Source organism: Zingiber officinale, chromosome 10A, assembly GCF_018446385.1.
Source record: "Zingiber officinale cultivar Zhangliang chromosome 10A, Zo_v1.1, whole genome shotgun sequence".
NCBI classification, from domain to species: Eukaryota; Viridiplantae; Streptophyta; class Magnoliopsida; order Zingiberales; family Zingiberaceae; genus Zingiber; species Zingiber officinale.
Window position 1 is genome coordinate 96548305 of NC_056004.1, and position 6524 is coordinate 96554828.

At 44.9% G+C, this 6524-nt stretch overlaps 1 long non-coding RNA gene across 1 annotated transcript; it reads right to left on the reverse strand.

Moving 5' to 3' along the window:
• Window positions 1–2630: 2630 nt before the first annotated feature.
• On the reverse strand, window positions 2631–5540 carry LOC122026109. Its single transcript, XR_006124022.1, has 3 exons — window positions 4790–5540; window positions 4565–4644; window positions 2631–2910 (listed from the first exon to the last, which is right to left on the reverse strand). It is a non-coding gene; the product is annotated as an uncharacterized LOC122026109 (long non-coding RNA).
• Window positions 5541–6524: the final 984 nt, after the last annotated feature.

The window sequence follows — 6524 nt, forward strand, 5'->3', positions numbered from 1 at the left end:
CAGTCCATAGACCGATTGAGCTTACATACTAGATGCTCTTTGCTCTTTGCAATGAATTCTTCTGGTTGCTATATATGGATGTTTTCTTCAAGACTTCCATTAAGGAAAGCTGTCTTGACATCCACTTACCAAATCTCATAGTCCATTGGGTAAGTCTGGGAGCTTGTATTCTAATAAAGTCTGGGAGCTTGTAGAACCACCAAATAGTGCATCAAGTAAATGTACCACCATTTGTACAACCACCAAATGTAAACCACCATTTGGATGTTTTCTTCAAGACTTCCATTAAAGAAAGTTGTCTTGACACCCAAGTCGCATCGATCGCTCTGTCCGAGAGCTTCTCCTTGTCGGCCATCCGTGCACACATTATGACTTTGGCTACAGGATGAAAGAAAAAATCAGTTAGCATCAAAAGAATATGTAAAGAAGTGTTTTACCTAAGCTGGTCGGCAGCCGGGTGCGGATCGGACTCAAGCTGAAGATGTAGACGACACCATTAAGTAGTAACTTGTGGATATCATACTTCTGGCCGGCCTGCATCGCCGTAACATCCAAATAGTCTGATCAGCTCTTGTAACTCTTTAGTGAGGGCTGAGGCGCCACTTCGAGCTGCTAGCGGGTCAAGAACTCCGGCCGCTCGAGAAGACGCAGGAAAAAGAAATACTCTCTCCAATGTTTATTAGAGGATGACATTTTATCAAAAAACACTAGACCAACCCTAGACTGGAAAAGGAAGGTCCCCGGCTCGGACAGCTTCAGGTAGTAAAAATAGTGGAAGACCCGGGGTGTGAGAGGGATGTCGTGCAACCGAAATAAGACGACGACGTCGCACAAAAGACGGAAGGAGTTCGGTATGAGTTGAGGGAGGGAGATACGGAAGTATTTACAAACGGCAATAATGAAAGGATGGATAGAGAATCGCAGACTGGCGGAGAAATGGTCCCTGAACAGACAGATGCATCCGGTCGGCGGGGTATTTGGCCGATCGGACGAGGAAGTCAAAATAATCTCGTGATCGGGCGGAATTTCGAAGGCGTTTCTAAGGTCATCCGCATCGCCCTCATCAAACCTAGACTCCATAGTGGTATACCAGGGTCCAGGGACGGGGGCCGACGACTGCGAAGAGCTGGTCATCGCAAAAACACAGGAAAGAAGGGGGCCATCGGAGGAAAGAAATACAACCGGTGGAGGAAAAAACTGATGAGGGTTTCACCGAAACCCGAAGACAAGTCAAAAGACCCAAAAGCAGACACGAGGGGGAGAGAGCTTACTGGAAAGGAGAGGAGGTCGCTGGAGAAAAGGAACGAAGGATCGCCGGGGAAGGTCACTAGAAAAATGCCGAAGTAGCGCAGCCGGAGAGCATGAGAACGGGGATGCACGGAGAAGCGGCGACGACGCGGGTCTATAAACCCCGAGCTCGTCCAACTAGAGTTGTTGGATCTAGGTCACGGAAACCTAGGTCAGGATCCGACCGTTGAATTTAAACCGCCAAACATCGCGATCAATGCCTGTCGCGTCAAGCGTGCGACGGCAGCGGGCGCGGTACGTGGCATGCTACCATGGGTTGGCAGTTAATGCAGGTGTGGGAACCTATTCTGCCTTAATGAGAGGGGATTTGCACGATTCTCAAGAAATCTAGATGATATCAGCATAGCCCGCGCGCCCAAGACAACCCCAAGAAAAAGTTCTACAAGTACAAACCTTTGTTCGTCCGATCGGATCGAAAGAGCGTGCTTGTGACCAAGCGACAAGCTTCAAAAGGTCGATCGATGAGGATCGGGCCAAGCTTGGTCGAAGTCCATACAATGACGAAGGTCGATCGGGAGGGAATCTGCGCACACAATGGTCTAGTCAGTCGGACTACAGCCTCCTTCGACTAGACTTGAAGGGGGGACTTGTGATACGGTGATGATGAGGGGCCCCACCCTGCTGCCACGGTGGAGGTTAATGGAGGTTAGAGTCAAGACGGTCAACGAACGGGCGGTCTTAGCCGGTCGGGTGGGGCATATGACGACCAGGGGTTAAGCACCGACCCACCATCTCCGACATGGAATAATTAAACCGATGCTCAAGGGGCGCGAAGAAGCTGAGTCGAGCGGCTCTCCCGCTCGGCGCTACAGTGGACGACACCGACCGAGGACTTTCAACCGAGTGGCTCCCCTGCTCGGCGCAACAATGGCCTTCCGACCGAGCGGTCGTCTCGCTCGGCCCAGCAACGGACAATACTTGGACAGAGACTTTTGGTTGAGCGGCTATCCCACTCGATGTGGCAACAAACGCAAGGATATCGGAATCTTGGCCGAGTGGCTATTCTGTTCGGCCAAACAATAGACACTGCGGGTTGTCCTTTGACATCCTTTTGGGAGCTAGTGTCACTGACGGACGACATGGTTAGATAGAGGATCGTACGGCGAAAGTTTCCACTGCCACTTCAGAGATATACTCAGCCCGTTAAGGTACTATGTCAGGGACACTTTACTGATATGTCTCTTCAGAGAAAGCTTGGGATAGCGTGTCACGGCCCAAAAGAGTCCCTGTCAGAGGAAAATCCGACATCTCCCCTGTACCGGTGATAATCTGAAGCATGTATACATCAACAACAAAATATATCAATCCACTCAGCTGGAATATACACAACCATGCAGTTATATATATATTAAACAACTCACGCGGTTGTACTAAAAATACAACGAAAAGCCCATACAAACCAAAACAACATAATGTGTGTCGGCACGGCTTAAACATAAATACAACACCAAACTTAAGAAAATACTCACATGGCTAAACACCAATACAATGCTAAAATATTAAAGAATATATAAAAGAAAGCAAAAGCGAAGTAAAATCATCTTCTGATGTGACGAGGGACCGGCAGACAAGATGCCTCTAAGCAATTGCTTAATCTTCTACCTGTAATAGGAATAACGCAACGGGGTGAGTTCAACAACTCAGCGGGTATCAATCTAACATGCATAGTAAGAAATAGCTACCAGTAATAATCATGGAGTACAGTCTCCTGACTAATTATAGGAAATGCAAAACTGAAAAAGGGGAGAAGAACTGTACTCACCAGGGCCTCCTATCCTGATATAAGGGTCGTCAGACCAAAATACATAATATATCATGTATTCATGTCAAACATATGAATCCACAAAAATGCAGCATCCAAAGTGCAGCAATCACAAACAATAAATGCAATCCATGCATATGATGCAAAAATGACATGGTCACCCCTGACGCAGTCAGCTATCTCACACACGATGGTGAGACCGAGTGGGTAGGGCTATGACAACTGTGCACTCTGCCATCACTACTCCTGAGTGACCGGGTGGACAGGATGCTATCGGAGTACACCTATCCTCCTACCCCAAACAGAGTGGGAGAGCTCAATGCTCTCATCTCCCTGAGTCAGTCCAGAGGAGGGATCCCTGTCGTGCTACCACGCTGCGTTACGCTACCCATGAGTGGACCAGCGGAACACTGACAGAGCAAACTGCCACACACCCTTCCTGATATACCACTAACTCATGAGTGGTTGTGTGTGCAGATCCATGTAACTGACGATGTGCTCAACAATAATGGAGTCGACAATCGCTCAATATGCAATCATGTAAAATTGTGCATGACACTGAGCATGTAAATCCTGAAAATACCAACCTTCCCATAATGTGTATCAAAAGGAAACCAAGTCCATAATAATGATTTAGGTACACATGCCAGGAAATAAACCTAGGTACACATGTCAAGTAATAAACCTAGGTACACATGTCAGGTAATAAAACTAGGTACATATGTCAAGTAATAAACTTAGATATACATGTCAGGTAATAAACTAATAGCTAGACCTGTATCCGGTAATACATTGTCACTACATAAGTACACATGGCAAGAAACAAGAGAACATAAGCATGAATGCACAATAGATAACAATAAGGGCAAACTACGAGTATCAAGTAGTGGCATACCAAGCAGATATAAACATAACCATTATTACTAGTTATAACCTACTATGCATATCAGAATGACAATATCTAAAGAGAAGTCAAAGGTAACCGCCTTAAAAATAGAGATCATGATAAACAAACACACGTCGAGATGCTCGTCTCGAATCCAAATCCTTCAAATCATATATTATACAATTTAGGTAATCAGATAAGCAACAAGTAATTAGATCTAAATATCCAAACCCTCGGGAAAAATCCTATTCAAATTAATCATTAATTATCCTCAATTAATGATTAGCTTTCATTACTCTTATCCATGAATCCTTAATTATAATCTATTCAAGTATAGATTAATCAACTCAACACAAACTAATCAAACTCCAACATCCCATTATTGCTTATTACCTTAATTAATCAGACATCATAAATCAAGTAAACCAAATTGACCTCAACAACATTCAATTGTCCAAGTTAACAAATGAATCCAATAATTAAACAATCCTAACCATTTTCACCATCCAATTAGGTTTATACATCAATCCAATAATCCTATTAACGATCATACTACCATCTATATCAATTAAACCAAATAATCATCCTGAATCAACTCCAAAACTCACCTAAATCCGTAGCACAACCACTTGACCCGCTGTTGGAAGAGGTTGAAGCCGGAAATAGTGAGCGAAACAAGGAGAAGTCGCTGTCCAACCAAACAAATGCCCCAAAATCAGTATCTAGCATAGACTCAATGCCCAATTCACAGTCTATACATCCTCCATCACATAGATTACATCCTCAAAACATAGAACATAGATAAACAGTATTAGAGTAAGGAAAACTGTTACCTAATTCTTCCTCTTTGATAACGTGATGCCACCCAAAGGTCTGTAGCAGTTGCACAGCGGCCAGGGGTCACCCGGTTGAGTATCCTCGACAATTGGCTGTAGTAGCCACAACATTGATCGCTGCTGTGGACGATCGGTGGTGGTTGTCGGTAGATCAACTAGGCTCAAGAAGGAGAAGATCGTGGCTGATGGAATCAGCAAAGCATGACCACGGAAGCTAGCGGCGCAAGATGGCTTCGTTGCGGGGATGCGAAGAGGGCAGCCAAAACTAGGGCAGAGTGTCGAGCAATCGACCAATCGTCGAGCAATCAGCCAATCGGGCGACTCCAAAGTCGATGAGAAGAAGCTAGCGGCACCGGGATGAAGAGGGATCGGCAGCACAGATCTCTCGGCGATAAGGCGGCATCACCGGTGATCGGGTGGAAGGCGATGTGAAGGCAAGAACAGGGTGTCGGGGGAAGAAGAGGAGATCACAAGAGGGAGAGGTTGCCCTAACTCCCTTCATCGATTCCACCCTCTCGGAGACGGCGATGATCGAGCGAGGCACCACCGTCGGCGGGATCGGGAGAGAGGCCGACGGTCGGTATCGCATGGAAGAAGGAAGGCAACACTACAGCTTCGGGGTCATGAGGGCATCACCGGCCGAGGTGGACTGCACTGACGACGATCGGCTTGAGGAAGAGGAAGAGGGGAGTCGGGGCAGAGAGGGGAGATCGAAGGGGAAGAGACGAAGAGAAAGGGGGAGAGAGGATCGGCGAGCATTTAGGGTAAAAATATATTTATATATTTAGGTTTAAGTTTAATTAAATCCTAAGTCAAATTCTCAATTAACTCTCATTTATGGATATTCCAAATAGACTTTCCGCAAGTTTATAAATACATCCTCTCCAAATAAGTCATACGAACTCTGAAAAATATCCAGAAAATTTCTAAAAATTCCATTTAGGTTATTTGTCCATTAAATTTTATTATTTAATTATTATTTTATTGTCTTATTTTATATAGTGTGCTCATTTTAAGAAGCGTGCACACACGCTACATGTGCCCTATATAAAGGGGGGTCCAGACATCGACGGATGTAGGTTTTTCTAGCGATTTCTACTGTTGCACTACAGTTATCTTTGCTTCTTGCTTCGTCGGAGACTGACTTGAGCGTCGGAGGGACATCGCCGGGGATCCCTTCCCTGGCTCGGCACTGACACTGCTTGTGTTGCAAGAGGGAGCAAAGCCCACCAGAGGTCAGTGATAGCGCCATGTCCCCAACATTCGTCTCTTCGACTTTCAGACAGGATCAGATATATTATAAACTAGAACCTACTTCCCTAGGACATTATTATACTTATTCATTCGACACTAAATTAAAGTAAATATAATAACTAACTTTACCTTTTATTAATCAATAAATATGATACAAAAATATCCTTGTCAATTATCTCATAATTGGTAGTAAGGCTAATACTAACAATCTCCCACTAGAACTAGTGTCAATCACTGAAATATCTAATACCAGTGGCCTAGTGTGACTATCATTCTTCCTCTATGCCAAAGCCTTGGTTAAAGGATTTGCAATGTTAGCATCGGTCAGTACTCTGCATATCCTCACATCTTCTCTATCGATGATCTCTCTAATGAGATGGAATCACCATAGTATGTGTTTGGATCGTTGATGAGAGCGAGATTCTTTAGCCCGTGTAATAACCCCATTGTTATCACAATAGTGGTCTATTGGGTTCAA